Below are 16,854 nucleotides of genomic sequence, written 5' to 3'. Positions count from 1 at the left end.
AGATAAATGTGCATTGCAAAGGTTACCCAAAGCAATCCTGATGGACAGACGTGACATGTCAAATGTTCTGGGTGTTCAAACGATTCCCACAAACCACAGTGAAAATGATTCACAGAAACAGGGTCAAAATCAAAGGTTCTCTGAAGTGTGATACCATTAAGTCATGGTAGAATGATTAAAGATTGACAGCAATAGGGAAAGACTATTCAGAATATTAATAGAAGGTAAAATCCAAATGATGAACTCTAGAGTACTTCCTTGATCGACTTACAAGTTGAGAATTTGTCACGCTAAATATTGAATGCAGGTGAAACTAAGAAAGTATGGAAATGAATATGTCACAACTGTACTTCAAAAAGAGAAAAGACGGCTTTCTGATTTCAACCAGCTAAGGTCTGAAGACTGGGAACATAAAGCCTTTAAATCTTTCTCTAAGGTTAGATTTTGAGCCTCTGAGTTATGACTTAGTCATTGTAGACCTCCTACATGAACACAGGCATTCTAAAGGATCGGGTTAATGATATGTAGGTTTCGTTTCACTGCTGTGAGCAAAAATAACTTCACTTTCACATCTGGTGAGTCACAGAGTGACTGTTGGACTTGAAATGTTTCCTCCTCCTGTTTGGTGATATGCTAGCTGAGATGGGTGCAAGGAGCTCACATAGATGATCCAGAACTTGTTTCACCTTTTCTCTCCCAATTTTTGTCAGTGTCTCCCAATATTCCTCCAGTCATTAAGGCTCAGAACTTGGCATCATCTTTGACTTTCACCCTCTCCTTTCCCTTCCTGTTGCCAAATGTTATTGATTCTATCTTGGGAATACTTTTTTTAAATAAATTTATTTTTTATTGGTGTTCAATTTGCCAACATATAGAATAACACCCAGTGCTCATCCCATCAAGTGCCCACCTCAGGGCCAGTCACCCCCACCCCCCGCCCACCTGGGAATACTTCTTGAATCTATATTTTGTTCTCCATTCCCACTGACATTGACTTAATTTACATTACTGTTATCAATTGCCAAGATAATTATCAGAGGCTATAATTTACCTCTAACAAATTTTTTTTTCCTTATTTTCCATTCTTTCCTTCTTTACAAGATACAAGATTTCCTATTTGCAAGATAAGCTATTGCATAGCATTAGATGATCCTTGCAGATACTGTTTTTTTGTTTTTTGTTTTTTGTTTTTACGTTTCTGTGCTATTGCTGTTCTCTCTCCTTGAATGGCTTTTACTCCTTATTGTGTATATATAAGTTGTACCAACTCTTCATGGCCCAGTGCAAATGATTTCTGTTCTCCCAAAGTCTGCCTTCATCATGAGCCTCTTCTCCACTTGCTCTTTTCCCTTTTCCAATGCAATTTTCTCTTTACCTTTATAGGGGCACTAATCACTGCACAACTTGTCATACTTTATTTCTTCTATACTCCAACTTTTTAAAATAAGAATCCATGTCTAATTAATCTTTACATCTCTGATACAAGCTTAGGATGGCTGGTTCTGTGCTTTTCATTATGCAAATCATGTAACTCTGGAAATAGCCTATATCTAAATAGTGTCAAAAAAATTGTTGTTTTCATGTCAGTTTCCTGAATGCCAAACCATAGACCAATTGCTGAATGGCGATTATAGTGTGATTACTACTAACCATATTATAATTTATGATAATTATATATATATTATTAGTATTACTCCTAATGATATTACTAAGACTTTGAAAAAAAGACTACTGAAATATACCAATGCTTTTAGATATTGATGTTAAAAGTTATAAGGTACTGGGATGCTATTTTTTTCTTTATCTAATTGTAATGAGCTAGAATTTATATTTCTAGATATCAAGGGAGAATCAGATGCATCTAGACTTTGGAGTTAAATAAATTCATACTAGCTCCTATATAGAATGAAGGGAAGTGCCATTATACAGAAGCAGAAATAGTAGATAGGCTAGGCATATAGATTCTAGAACAAGATTGCCAGGTTCAAATTCCAGTTTTGACACCTTCTAGCTCAGCAACATTATGAAATTTCCTTAACATTTGTTTCTCTGATTCCTTATTTGTAAAAAAGCTTACATCAGAGGATTGTTATAAGAAATACCTGAATTGCTCTGTGTAAAGCACTTAGAACATAGTAAGTACTGTTTAGCTATTAGGAGTTCTTACCTATCATTATTATTATGGAATGTTAAACATTATTAGTCTGAGATTCTTACTGATGAGACCCAAAGAGGGTTGAATGACTCGTAAGATTGTTCAGATGCTCCTCAGAGCCTGGGCAATCTTATCACAGGGGTTGTGTGTGGTTATATTCTGTGCTAGGCCTAGTATGGGACATTGAATTGCCACCCTCAAGTATTAGAGGCCCAGACAAATGGAAGGTGGAGACTACAATAAGGTAAGTAATGTGCCATGATGCAGAAGTGCAGCATCTTACAGGGGTTCAGAGGAGTTCCAGATTTCTTAGAGAGTCTCGAATCTTCCTAGACTCTACCCTGTAATTTCAATATTGGCTGTTTATTAAACTCCCCATTATATTTGTGCTGGGTTTAATAGTGTGCACCCCAAATTCATGTCTACCCAGAATCTTATAATGTAGCCTTATATATAAATAGAATCTTTCTAGATGTGATTAATTATGTTAAAATGAAAGACTAGATTAAAGTGGGCACTAAATTCAGTGCCTTGTACCTTTATAAGAAAGCCATGTGCGGGCAGCTCCGGTGGCGCAGTGGTTTGGCGCCGCCTGCAGCCTGGGATGTGATCCTGGGGACCCTGGATCGAGTCCCACTTTGGGCTCCCTGCATGGAGCCTGCTTCTCCCTCTGCCTGTGTCTCTGCTTCTTTCTCTCTGTGTCTATGAATAAATAAATAAAATCTTAAAAAAAAGAAAGCCATGTGAAGGCACAAAGATACAGAGGAGACACACAATACTATGCGACATGGAGGGAGAATAAAGGGATGTCTCTAAATGAAGGAATATCAAGGATTGTCAGCAATTATGTGAAACAGATTCTTCCTCACTAACTCCGGAAGGATACAATCTTACCAATACCTTGATTTTTAGACTTTTATCAACCAGAACTGTGAGGGGGAAGAAGAATTCTGTAGTTTTAAGCCACCTAGTTTATAGTAATTTATTGTCACAATCTTAGCAAACCAATATAGCATTCTTGGTAAGTTTGACTTTTCTAGGTGACAAGAAGAAGGTATACATAGATTGCCTTCAGTGATGGAAACAAGCGTAGTGGGTCACAGTTTACTTACTCTATTTATATTCCTTAAAAAATGTTGTTTACATTTTTACAAAGGATCTGTTTTTTTCTCAGACAGCCTGACAGTTAAGTAGGGAAAAATAATCTCTAACAAAATTTGAGCTAGGAGTGCCTGGGTGGCTAAGTTGATTAAGCATCTGGCTCTTGATTCCGGCAAGAGTCATGATCTCAGGGTTGTGAGATCAAGTTCCATGTTGGGCTCCACATTCAGTGTGGAGTCTGCTTGAGATTTTCTCCCTCTGCTCCTCCTTCTTCTTCTTCTTCTTCTTCTTCTTCTTCTTCTTCTTCTTCTTCTTCTTCTTCTCCTCTCTCTCTCTCTCTCTCTCACACACACACACACACACACACACTTGTGCTCATTCTCTCTAAAAATAAAAAAAATCTACCCCCCCCAAACAAACCTTGAACTAGTTGTTAACTTATGTATCATAGTCTTTTACAGTTCAAATAAGCTCCTTTTGATTATTCAGTCTTTTTAGGGCCTTTGGGTGTCCTTCTCCTCTTATTCCTCTCCAAGATGGGAAGCATATGGGTACATGGAGGAATCATTTGATTCTGTGACAGGTGGGACACATACTAGGTCTTCTGGTTTCTCTTTGTTCAAGGAGATTGCTTCATTTTGATCTACGCTTTGCTCTTTGTCAATCACAAGGAGGCAGGAACACAGCCTCAGGTGTCTGGAGTCACCCTCTTCCTCCACTACTCTCCTATTGCTTCCAGCCTTGCTGGATTTGGTGCCATGATGGACAAGGGTGCTCTCTAAAGCTGGAGGAAAAAGGCCACTTACCTGAATGCATTCATATCTTTCTGGATGCTTCTATAGCCAGCACCCTATGAAGCTTAGGTCTCAAGCTAGAAAAACAAGGATTCTGGTGTCCATCTCCATTGCTTCCCCTTTCTGTCTCTGGCATGACTTAACCCCATGTCTCACCTCATTTTCTGGGAAGATATTTTGCCCCTTCCCCTTGACAGACTGGATACAAGATGAAACACTAGCTTACCAATAAGGGAAAACCTGAAAAACATCTTCCCTACCCAAGGATGCATAAGAATGTGAGAATGCACCAGACATAGCTTTATCATCCACTCAGCCACTGTAGGTCCCAAGCCTTGAAATTGGAGCATGTTGTACCTAAAAGTAGCTCAGCATTAGTGGGAATGTGTCTAGAACTGAAGTGATGCACACTTCGTAATTTTTTATCTGAAATTAATATTTACTAAAAGAAAGACTTTAACGGGATCTGTTACTCTCCATCAGATATGGGAAACCTCTAGAGGGCAGGATGATTCTGGAGCTAACTCAGACAATTTTGCCTCCCTCCTACCATTGTGTGCTTTTGCCTCCTACACCACAACCCAGTACAGCCTTCCAGCTTCATAGTAGGTGGATTTTCTTACAACTTACAGCACAGCACAGCTGTAGCACCTTATGCAAGAAAGAATGCATGCTTTCCTCAGAGGTGGGGTTCCCAAGGTAGCATTTGACATATTCAGGACTCAATTCCTGTCTAACCCTTGCCTGGTCTCTGATCTGCTATGACCTAGTAATTATCCTCACTGATGTATTGAAGTGATGATGAACTCACTTTTGCCTTCCACTCACTTTTGCCTTCACTAATGTACTGAAGTGATGATGAACTCACTTTTGCCTTCCACATTCATGAATGCTGTAAGATGTGGGTTTGTGATTCACTCCCGCCATTTGGAATGGAAACTCAGGTGGTAGCAGAGGGCTGCCATGGAGTAGTAGCCAAGGGGAGAAGATAAAAACTATCAATGATATTTATTCTCATGGACTATTAGCTTGGGGCGTTAACCAGATCTTCCCTATTTATCTCAGGATTTAGTTTCGAATCCTGAGGTTTTCCTGTGATACCTTAACAACTATGTAGAAATAAGTAAGCCTTCACCTATAGTTCCAAGGCTCATTTGGACAGGGAGTACTTCTATTAGCATTCTTACCATACTGCATCACAGTGACTTATTGACAATTCATTTCCCTTCCACAAGAAAAGCTCTTGCTAGGGCAGAGACCAGATCTTGGTTATCTTGGGATTTCAAGGTGTTACAGAGGAATTGGTATAGAACTGGGGCTTGGAAAATGCTGATGAATGTATGAAATGTCTCCTAGAGATAGTCCGGATTAGGAGCCTGAACTCCTTTGGTCTTGGATCCTGCCCTTTCCAAATCACATGTCAGGGATAGGGAATCTTCACACCTATTGATGCACAGTACAGATTAAAGAGTAAAGAGATAAAGGTAGGAACTTCTTTACAGCCATGTGGCCCTGGTCATTCCTTTTGTTGGGATGACAGCCTGTTAAGGAGAAAGGGGGCTGGAGTGAGTGTTAGAAAATCCTGAGTGTTTGGATCCTCCTGTGTCTTGAAGGTTCTGAGACAGCAAGAATCATTGGAGCCCTGATACCAATGCAGATCAACTCCTTCTTTCTGGTAAACACTTACTATTGTCGTAAGGACTTCTTAAGATGCCAATCTATGGAAAAATGGGGCCCCAAAAAATTTCCTGGGCACTTATATGCAAAGAAGATACTGCCTTCTTGATAGCAAGAGATATCATTTAGGGGAGAGTTTTCTCTCAGTGGTGCCAACAGTTAGTGCCAGGATCTGTTTCTGGCTGTGGAGCATTTGTCATTTGGAAATGAACTGTTAGAATGGCTTTTATAACTAGGGATTGTCTGGCGTGGAGTTAGGCTGTTTGGTTTAGAGCTGGGTCATCTAGTTCTGGAACACAAGGTTCAGAAGGAATTTAAAAGGGCAAGTTAAATGCAAATCACCTGGTTTGAGTGTGGTGGCTTGGATAACAAAAAACTTTCTGCATTCCACTGTTCTGCTTTGTGTTTGAATATCAGGACTAAAAGGGGTATTCAGGAGAGCCCTTATGGGATATTCCAAATTGCTGGGAGAAGCAGGTCCTCAGGGGTGACTTTTAGCACCCAGGAATTTAGATATCTTCTTTATTTTTGAAATCATACCTGCTAAATTTTAATACAGTGGTAGGTTTATATTTTTAATTTACTTTTAATTCCTGAAATTTTAACAGTAGAGCAGACAACTCCTCTATTCCTAAGTCTACATTCCTTTTTTTAATTTTTTTATTTTTTTATTAATTTTTATTGGTGTTCAATTTACCAACATACAGAAAAACACCCAGTGCTCATCCCGTCAAGTGTCCACCTCAGTGCCCGTCACCCATTCCCCTCCAACACCCGCCCTCCTCCCCTTCCACCACCCCTAGTTCATTTCCCAGAGTTAGGAGTCTTTATGTTCTGTCTCCCTTCCTGATATTTCCCAACATTTCTTTTCCCTTCCTTTATATTCCCTTTCACTATTATTTATATTCCCCAAATGAATGAGAACATACACTGTTTGTCCTTCTCCAATTGACTTATTTCACTCAGCCTAAGTCTACATTCCTACCAGGGGCTTAACTTCTAAAGAAATGTCTTTCTTCTTGCATTTTCTGATTTTTTTTTTGTGTGAGTTAGTTGAGTAATAACTAACTCAGCTGTGAGTCTTTCATTGAGGATGGAAAGTCCCACATAGGAAATTGTACCACAGAAATGGGTCAATCGTTTCTGTTGGCCAACGTAAGGAAACCTTTCTTACACAAAAGGTTAACTAATGAAGAGGAAATACTTGTTGGGGAGATTGGGGAGGAGTTGAGTTACCTTCTCTTGGTGAACTTCAGCCAAACACACCATGGAAACTGCTAGATAGCACATGAAACCTGAAGAGTTTAGAAAACTCTACTTTGCTTCTAGATATTGAGGACCATGAAGGTACGTATGATTTCAAGGTTTGGGAAGACTGTTTCTGAAATGAAAGCGAGTAGGTTTCAATCCCTAAAGAGAAGTGGGCAGTAACATTTTTAGTGTACTGTCATTGGCTGAACTTTGTCCTGGAACAGTGGTTTTTAAATAATCCTCTGGGGTGCAGGAAGGAAATACTAAAACTGCAATTTATCTTGTTTGATTTCATCCTTTAAAACTGTCTATTTCTTCTGCCATTTTAAAGTGTATGGAAAGGATATTCCTGAGAGCTACTGTCCGGAGAGGAGAAGAAGATAGATGATTGTATCAGGAAGGAAAGAACTGGAGAGGTGGATTAGCTAAGAACTCAAGGGCATTCCTTCTCTTCTGATAAAAGAAATGTGGTAGCCATTTGGGAAGATTCTGGAGAGAGCAGAGAGGACACTGACCTTTGTTGGGCAATGATTGTATAATAGGCATTGGGTTATATATTATTCTTTTTATATCACTGCATATCTAACTTATAATCATTCTTTTATTAACTTAATATTCATTTAGTTTTATTCATTTATTAATTTAATATTAATTTAAATATCTCATTTAGTCTTCACAAATAGGTTGAGAAGCAAGTTTAAATTTTCCCAATTTTACAACCAGGAAGCTAAAGCTTATTTTTAATTGAAGTATAGTTGACATATTATATGGTATTAGTTTTAGATGTATAACATTCGACATTTGTACACATTAAGAAATGATCACCACAATAATTCAGTTATCATCTGTCACCATACAAAGTTATTACAATATTATTGAATATATTCCCTATCCTGTACTTACATTTCCATGACTTATTTACTTTATAACTGGAAGTTTGTACCTCATAGTCATCTTCACCTATTTTATGCATACTCCACCCCCAGCAACCACTAGTTTGTTTTTTGTATTTGAGTCTGTTTGTGTTTTGTTTTGTCTGCTTTTTAGATTCCACATTTCCACATTTCTGTAAGTAAAATCATGTAGTATTTGTCTTTCTCTGTCTCTGACTTATTTCACTTATCATAATAACATCTAGGTCTATTCATGTTGTTGTAAATGGCAAGATTTTATTATTTTTTATGGCTGAGTAGTATTCCATTACATACACACACACACACACACACACACACACATACATAAACACCCACACCACATCTTTATACATTCAGCTATCGATGGATACTTAGGTTGTTTAGAAGCTAAAGTTTAAGGCAGTTAAGTAATTTGCACATCACGCTATTTATACCCCTGCAATTCTCATGCTTTACTGCATAATATAAATGCTTTTGAGTGCATAACCTATACTCAAGGGCTCCCCTCAAAGAGATGCTTCTTCAGTAGGTTCAAATTGGCCTCGAGTCCCTCACAGCAGGTAGATTGACCAAGAAAGTGTTTACAGGATCAGGGAAATACTGTGTTTTGGTTTTCCTTTCTTTTTTATTGTATATGTCCAAATCATAGTTTTAGGCCAGACTTACTTCCCTGCCATTCAGGCTAACACCAAGTCTTGGTTTGACACTTCAGTCAGCTCAACTTTCCTTTTTTTGGCATTAAAAGCAATTAAGCAAGCAAACGAACAAAAAACCCTGAGACTCTTGTTATGATTATATTTCAGGGAATTGATGAAATCTTAATTAGTAGATTTCATTGTGATTAGATTGAATTGACACAAAGGGTCTAAATCTGCTTGGTGGTCCCATTCTCAATAGCAGAGCCTGTTGTTTTCTACCTTTGATTATAGAATCCCCTCATTTGTATGTCTGACTTTTCCTAGCACATGATAAGTGTCTCATGAGCAATAATCACATTTAGTTTATCTTTCTATGTCCCACAAAGTGCCTACCAAAGTAATTGCACTTGTTGAATGAAAATATTGGGTCAGGCATCCCAGTTGCAAAGATGGTTTACCTATTAACTTAAAATGGTAATTTGCTGGCTTTCTTAGCCATCTTGGCAGTAGAGCTAGACTTATTTACATGTTTTGAGAAACATAAGATGCTATTTATTCTGTTCAGAAAAGTGGCAAGTCTTCATATTCTTAAATATAAAAATTTCTATCTCTTCATTTTGATGTAATATGTGCAAAGTTGGAGGACAAGATAAGAGGGTGAGTAAATTAGGAAAAACTTTTCTCTCAAGTGCTCAGATATTTGATCAAAATTCCTTTAACATAATTCACTGGATTGTTGTGAGGACAAATTGAAGTGACCATTGAGATAAATCTTTGGAAACTCAATTATAGGCAGGGAAATTTCTAAAAAGTAAGATTTTTTTTTAAAGAGGATTTTTAAAAAACAGTTTCTAGTGATCTGACCATGTAATGATTAAAAATTAAGCCCTGGTCAGATAATGTTATCTAGCAGGGATATATACATTTTAGCCATTTTTAAGTGTACAGTTCAGTGACATTAAACACATTCACAATGCTTTGTAACTATCACCATTGTTGATCTCTGGAATGTTTTCATCATTCCAGTCTGAAACTCTGTACCTAGTAAATACCCTCCCATTTCCCCTCTTCCCAGCCCCTGCCAGTCTCTATTCTTTGCCTATTGTACCTCATACAAGTGGAATATTACAATATTTTCCTTTTGTATCTTGCTTATTTCACTTAGCATCATGTGTTCAAAATTTATCCATGTTGCAGCACGTGTGAGAATTTCATTCCTTTTTAAGGCTGAGAAATATTCTACTGTGTTTGTATACCATATTTTGTGTACCCCTTTACCCATCAATGGACATTTGGGTTGTTTCCACCTTTTGGCTGTTGTGGATAATACTGCTATGAACATTGATGTACATGTATCTGAGTCTCTGGCTTCAGTTCTTTTGGGTATATATTTACAAGTGGGAAAAAAGCAGAGCTTTTAAGACCTCTTATACTTTTTAGGTTATCCAGAGCAAGTGTATCTCCTCTGTTGATGCCGTAAAGAGTAAGCGGTTTCTTTCTTCACCTTTAGTGTGCTATAGGCCTCCATCCTTTCCCCTAGGCTTCTCTTCCCCCTTGAATTTGATATTTCAAAATGTAGTTACAGAGGAGTCTGAAATGTGACCCTAATCTCTCTATGCCTGTAACAAGGTCTATTCAAATTTGTCTTTCAACTGGCATTACTCTGGGGATTGACAGATTAAGGCAAACTAAGAAAAATTAACTTGAGAGCACATTATAAATGGAAATCTGTAGAAATGGAAAGTGTTATGCAGAGAACTGCATTTTAGACTTCAGCTTCCATTCATTTGATAAATTACTGTCTGTTGGGTGCTGTTGATGATGTCAGGGAATGAGACAAGAGCTCTGTTTTCAAGCAGCTCATATTCTATAGGAGGATGCATACATATTAGCAACAAAAACTACACAACAATGCTATTACTATTTATTGGTTTGTTCAGCATTCCTCAAGCACCTACTGCACATTGTTCTAGACCCTGGGTCTACATCCAGTCAAAGACAAAGCCCCTGTTCTCTAAAGCTGACTTTCTGGTGGGGGGAACTAGACAATAAATAAGGAAATATATAGTATAATAGCTGTGTGTTTTTCATATGGAGAAAAATAAAGCAAGAAAGGGATGGGGAGGAATAGGGGTATGTATGGTGTTTTAGGTAGAGTGGGCCCCTCAGGGTTGGGGAGGGCCCCTCTGAGTTGGTGAGCCTCTCAGAGTTGGTGACTTTGAGCACAGATCTGAGTGAAGTGAGGGACAGAGTCAAGGAGATATGTGGATGATGAAATAGCCTTACAAAAGAGTAGCAGAACCTGCTGTAATGTTATATTTCAGAGATGGGTAAAGAGCTTTGGAACTTAAAGTAATAGGACAAATAAATCTGATGCTCTGTGATTTTAGGTACATAATTCTATGACACTGTAAAGTCATTTTTAAAAAGCACCCAAAGATCTATCTGCAAAGGGAGTATTTAATGGTAAGACACTTGCATTTTAAAATGAATGGATATTTCAAAATGATATGAAATAGTTTCCAGGAATCCACCCCCTACTTCTGCCCACACATGTATATGTATTATGACAGCTTCTGCATGTGAAGTGAACATGAAGTAGGCATCCTGTGGTTTTGCTGTGAGTGTGGTAATTCCTTCTGTACCCTTTCTTCTCCCATTAGGATTCCTTATTACATCAGTGTTGTTAATTAGAACAAAATATGATTAAATTAGTTCCAACTAGTTGGTACATGAAGAACTAGAGAATTTTAAATCAATTTAGAGCTTCTAGAAGTGTTTAACAAGAATTATACCGAGGAAGCTGAAGAAAGATATCCCTAAAGTTGAAGTTTCAGGGAGAATGACAGGGCTCGTGAATATTTTTTTCTGGGGTTAGAAACTTTTGGCCACATGAAAAAAAATCACAATACATAGCTCCTTAATGTGACAGTCTTTTTTATTTTTCTTTTTTTATAGTGTAGGACTGCATGCATGGATGTGTGTGTGTGTGTGTGTGTGTGTGTGTGTGTGAGAGAGAGAGAGAGAGAGAGAAAGAAAGCAAGAAAGAAAGAGGATTATATGGTCTCATTCATTTGGGGAATATAAAAATTAGTGAAAGGGAATAAAGGGGAAAGGAGAGAAAATGAGTGAAAGTATCAGTGAGGGTGACAGAACATGAGAGACACCTAACTCTGGGAAATGAACAAGGGGTAGTGGAAAGGGAGGTGAGTGGAGGGTTGGGGTGACTGGGTGATGAGCACTGAGGGGAGCACTTGGCGGGATGAGCACTGGGTGTTATGCTATATATTGGCAAATTGAACTCCAATAAAAAAATTAAAAAAAGAGAGAGAAATAGAAGGACCTTTATCTGTCATCTAATCCAAGGTCCTTCTATTTCAGATGAGACCCAGAGAGGAAGAAAGGACTTGTCAAAGGCTACCTAAGCAACTGGTGTTGCCATCTGTCACCATCCAGGGAGGCTATCCTCTTTATTTATGTACTTGGCATTATTAGAGGCCAATAATAAATGCCCTTTCTAAAAAAAAAAAAGAAAGAAAGATTTGCAAAACCAGACTCAGTCCATAAGTCCTCATTGTAAACTGAGAAGAGAGCTAGCAGACATTGTAGAGTAAGTGCTAGTAGATGGTATCTACTAGTCTCTGGCAGTATCCAAGAAGGAGGGAACAGAGATGCTGGGAATCAGAAAATGGTCCCTTAAGGACAGGTTTGGAAGTGAGAAGGTGAAGGATAAGGCCTCCCAGGAGGAGAGGATGATCTGAGCAGAGATGCCATGGTGGGGGTGTGTGGTTGATGTTTAGGTTAAGGAGAGGGGTCTTGATGGATTAGATTGGAGAACTTGGCTTGGATACTGTAAAGTTAGGAAAAATCAATAGAAGACCAAAAAGAAAAGGAGAGCTCTGTGCTTTCCTTCTTTTATAAGTTGCTTTCTGACTCATTAGTTTATCTAACTCATTAGTTTATAAGGGAGGATCATCCCTTGCTCCCTCATTGGTCTACTGTTAGGGGGACAACCATTGCTCCCTGTAAACGAAAACACTATTTTCCAAGAGTTCCATTTTTATTGGCTGACATGTAAGGTCATTGTAAAAAAATTTAAGCAGTACTTTTGTAAGAACCAATGAAATATTTCTCCCAGGGCCACCAGCCCTTCCACCCCCAGACCATTTTTTGGAGGTGACTACTATTAAATATTTCTTTTTGCTTATCCTTCCTGGTTTTATTCATTCAGTCAACAAATTTTTATTGAATGCCTTTTATGACCATGGGGTATACACAGTGAACAGAAGTCCCTGCTCTCAAGGAGCTTATAGTTTACTGGGAAGAAGCAGATAGTATATAGCAAGCACATTTAAAATATTTTACCAAATGGAATTATCCTATACATACTCTTGCAACTTGCTCTTTTCATTTGACGGTATATATTGGACATCTTTCAGTCCGTTTGTCAGTCTAAAGAGGCCTACCTCTTTAATTGGTACTCACTAATATTTATTGAACATCTGCTGTGCTTCAGGCACTGTCTTAGTCACAATTATTCTCTATGGTAAGTATTGTAATTTTCATCTTATTACAGAGGAAGGGTCAAGGCCAAGAGAGATTTGAGAACTTGCTCAGAGTTTCCTGGCTAGTCTCTGCTGGGGTCAGACCTGAACCCAGACCATCTGATCCTTCATTCCAGTTCTATTCCCTCTTGATGGCTGCATGGTATTCCTTTACATGGATATGCCTTCACTTATTTGACCAGTCTTCTATTTTCAAGGCATTTTTAGTTTTTTACTATCACAGACAGTGCTATAATGAACTTTCCTACAGATATGCTTATAATTGTCTGTGAGGTAAATTCCTAAGAGGTGGAAGCACACACATTCCTATATTTGATAGACACTACTTAGCTTCTCTTTAAAAATATTTTACCAACTTTTATACCGACGGTGTAGGAGAAGGTTCTGATTTCTTTATATCTTCTTCAAAAAAGGGAGTTACCAAACTTACAGTAGTTGCTAATATAGCAAGTTGAAAAGTGATATAGAAATTATACTTAAAAACATTTTTAAGGAGTTTTTCATTTATTTTTGAATTTTTTTTGAAGATTTTATTTATTTATTCATGAGAGACAGAGAGAGAGAGGCAGAGACAGGCAGAGGGAGAAGCAGGCTCCATGCAGGAAGCCTGATGTGGGACTCGATCCAGGGTCTCTAGGATCACACCCTGGGCTGAAGGTGGCGCTAAACCGCTGAGCCACCCAGGCTGCCCTACTTTTGAAATTTTTAAAGGTCTTTCTTTTTTTTTTTTTCTCTTAAGATTTTATTTATCAGAGAGAATGAGCACAAGCAGGGGGAGCAGCAGGCAGAGGGAGAGAGAGAGAGAAGCAGGCTTCCTGCTGAGCAGGGAACCTGATGCAGGGCTCAATCACAGGATGCTGGGATCATGACCTGAGCTGAATGGAAGGCAGACGCTTAACTAACCGAGCCACCAGGCACCCCAAGAGTTTTTAATTTTCAATATCTTAAGGAAATGATTGCTTCCTCTTACAGGCTGTTCTTGGTTCTTTTTATCATGCAAGAAAGAAAGCCATTACTCTTGTTTCAAGAAATCTGCAGTTTCTTGTGAGTAGGGAGGCTTGGCAGGGAAAGTCCTTCCTTTCTCTCTGATCTGGCTCTCTGTGGAGATGTGAGGGCTCAGTACCAGGATTTTCCAGGAGAGTGGAACTGATATGTGCAGAGGATAAAGTTGCTCTGGTTATAGAGACATGATTAAAATGTATTTGGTTTCAGTAGTTAACTGCAAATCTGATGCAACTTCTGGAAAACCCATAAATGGCTTTAGACATACTTAAAAGAAGACATAATCTTTTCTTTTAAAAATAGAAACAAACCAAAATATTTTTTCATCTAATCCTATCTTAAAAACAAGAGTCCCCACTCAAAGTGATTCTGAACTAAAAAGTTTAAATCCATTTCCTGTGCATTAATTTTTTGGCATCCTCAGGGTTGTTTGCTTTACTCTGAGTTGAAATTAAAGATGTTTGGAAAAAGCGTCTTTATTCTTCATATTAAATGTTGCTTGAGTGTGCTTAGCTTTCATCCATAAGATATTAAAACTCCCTCTGCAATGATTTTTTTAAAAACGCCAATTCCTTCATCTCTGGAAAAGACAGGTGGGAACTCTAAAGATGTTTGCTTATTTTCCTCAGTCAAGGGCTGATGAAAGTTTGGTAAGCAGAAGTGGTGACTGTGACTCCTTCCGTTGTCTGCTTGCATCCTTCTGAACTCTTAGTTCCCACAGAGGAAGCCATCCTGCTGAAGCCAGCCTCTAGGGAGCTTCCTTTTGTTTCTTCAGAATTAACCAGTTCTGCCCTGGCAGCAATAGAAGGCAACTCTAGGAGAAGAGACTCTTCTGGGCTTTTGGTATTTTTCCAAGTGGTTTTTCTTCCCCAGTTCATCACTGGTAGTGGAGCTGCTTTCCTACAACACCGCCTTCTTTTTTCTGATGAGATGCTGATTCTGATCTGCCATCTAGCAGCTTCCGGTAGCGGTAAGTGGTCAAGAGTGTTTTTCCGGGAGTTGATCTCAGGTTTTTAAGAATGTCCCCTAGAGACCCAGTTTGTTTTCTATGTAATTGCTAGAGCTTTCAGAATAGCCTTGCTTTTCTCCTTGTTCTCATCGACATGGTCATGGAATGGGTACCTGTTTGATCTCCCTGTATCCTCCCTTTAGGGAGAGAGGGTTAGGTCCAGGAGGAGGTGAGTCTGTGGGGAGCATTCAAGGGTTTGTGAGGCCAAGAGGAGAGTCAGCTCAGGGCTGCCTGGAGTTTTCTGTTTCTTTTGTAGGTTGCTCTGTTGTTTTGCTGTTTTCATCTTCTGGTGTGGTTGAGGTTTAGCAAAGTCTATATTATTCGCTTACTAAAAAATAATTAGAAACTAGTTGGGTTTGGGAAATAGGACATTCTCTTTATTTCCTTTTTCAAATTGTTATTCTGTTAGCATCACCTATTATATGGCCAATGGGAATAGCATCGATATCCATTTCTTCTTGGCTTGTGGGTGTTGGTCACTTCCTTTGGGAGTAATTGATTTCATTTTTTTCAAGGGGCTTGTATCTTGCTCTCCTTTTCAAGATATTGTTTATTCCATGACCAATTCATGCTTTAAACATGAATGATTTACTACTAAACTACCCTCTGAGGCTAGAGCATTATATTTTTAGTGCTGAGATTTGTTTAAACTGAGAAATTGATACTTCTAGCTGTTTGATTGATAGACATGAAAGTGTCTCAGGTCCCTGGTTAATAGTGAGCTGTTCTGGAAAAAAAAAAAAAAGGAAAATGATGAGAAATTTTAATTGGGGGCTGAAGGCTTATTGGAAAGGAGATGAGAAATATAGGACTGTGTGTGGAATTACCAACATGTGTCCCTGAATGGTCACCTTTGCCCAGGTGTTGTTTTATGCTAGCCTGTACTGCAAAATATAAATTCAGAGTGGTTTTTAAAAAGCTTATATTTATCTATCTTGTGCTTTTATATTGTTTCATCATACATACATCTGTAAAAATGAAGGGCCAAGCAATTTTTTGTGCCCCTGGAGAATTTTTTTGTGCACAGGAGGATTTTATTTTATTATTACCTGGTAAATTAGAACTTTTCACTTAGTTGGAAAAGACTTAACCTTTTGTTTCAAAGTAAATTAGAAATTGTAGGTCTTCTAAAAATTTTTTTTAATGTATGTATTCTAGATGCTTGTACTGCATATACAAGAAATAGATGCTGGTATTTTCAGGATTTCTCACAAAAAGGTGTCCAAGAAAATAGTAACCTCCAAGTGTTCCTCACGCCTAAAATCTTATTTGACTTTTTAGCAATATTAAATTTTTTCAAATATTAATTTCTGATTAAAAATATTAAATGTAAAAGTTAAATATATTGGTCACTGTATTTTTGGAAATATGTTTTTTCCTTTCTCTCTCTCCATTTCTTTGGTCAACTGCAGTTTGTTGAGCTCCTACCCCATGTCAGGCTGTGTGCTAGATGCCCAGAAGAAGATATCACAGTAGGAAAGCCTGAACATTTCATTTCAATATATCCTTCTCAGACCCTTCTTTTGAAGTTGAATGTTCCCAGGGACCTAGCCTCATCTTTTTATTGACTCGTCCTCATCCTCTGTCCTCTCCTAACTTTTTTTATTTTTCCTGAGTGAGATTGTTCATGTCCCATGACTTTAGTGCTTGCATATATCTTGATGACTCCATCTACAAATCTGTCTTTTCTCTTTAGTGCTAAGAATATTTTCAATGATCAAGAGGAATTTCAAGACTAATGTGTTCAA

General features: G+C 38.2%; 1 protein-coding gene across 4 annotated transcripts in view; it reads left to right on the top strand.

Moving 5' to 3' along the window:
• Nucleotides 1-6,985: 6,985 nt before the first annotated feature.
• Nucleotides 6,986-16,854, top strand: part of ATP8B4 (ATPase phospholipid transporting 8B4 (putative)) — a 232,952-nt gene continuing 223,083 nt past the window's right edge. For 2 of the 4 annotated variants that reach the window (XM_072738502.1, XM_025998689.2), the window contains exon 1: nt 14,763-15,067. The gene's annotated coding sequence lies outside the window, so the exon portion shown is untranslated. Of the gene's footprint in view, nt 7,075-14,762; nt 15,068-15,138; nt 15,276-16,854 lie in introns of those variants that run through there. The other 2 variants (XM_072738501.1, XM_072738500.1) reach the window with 2 other exon arrangements.

This window comes from Vulpes vulpes, chromosome 15 (assembly GCF_048418805.1).
Source record: "Vulpes vulpes isolate BD-2025 chromosome 15, VulVul3, whole genome shotgun sequence".
Lineage (NCBI taxonomy): Eukaryota > Metazoa > Chordata > Mammalia > Carnivora > Canidae > Vulpes > Vulpes vulpes.
This window is presented reverse-complemented; position numbering and strand designations above follow the sequence as displayed.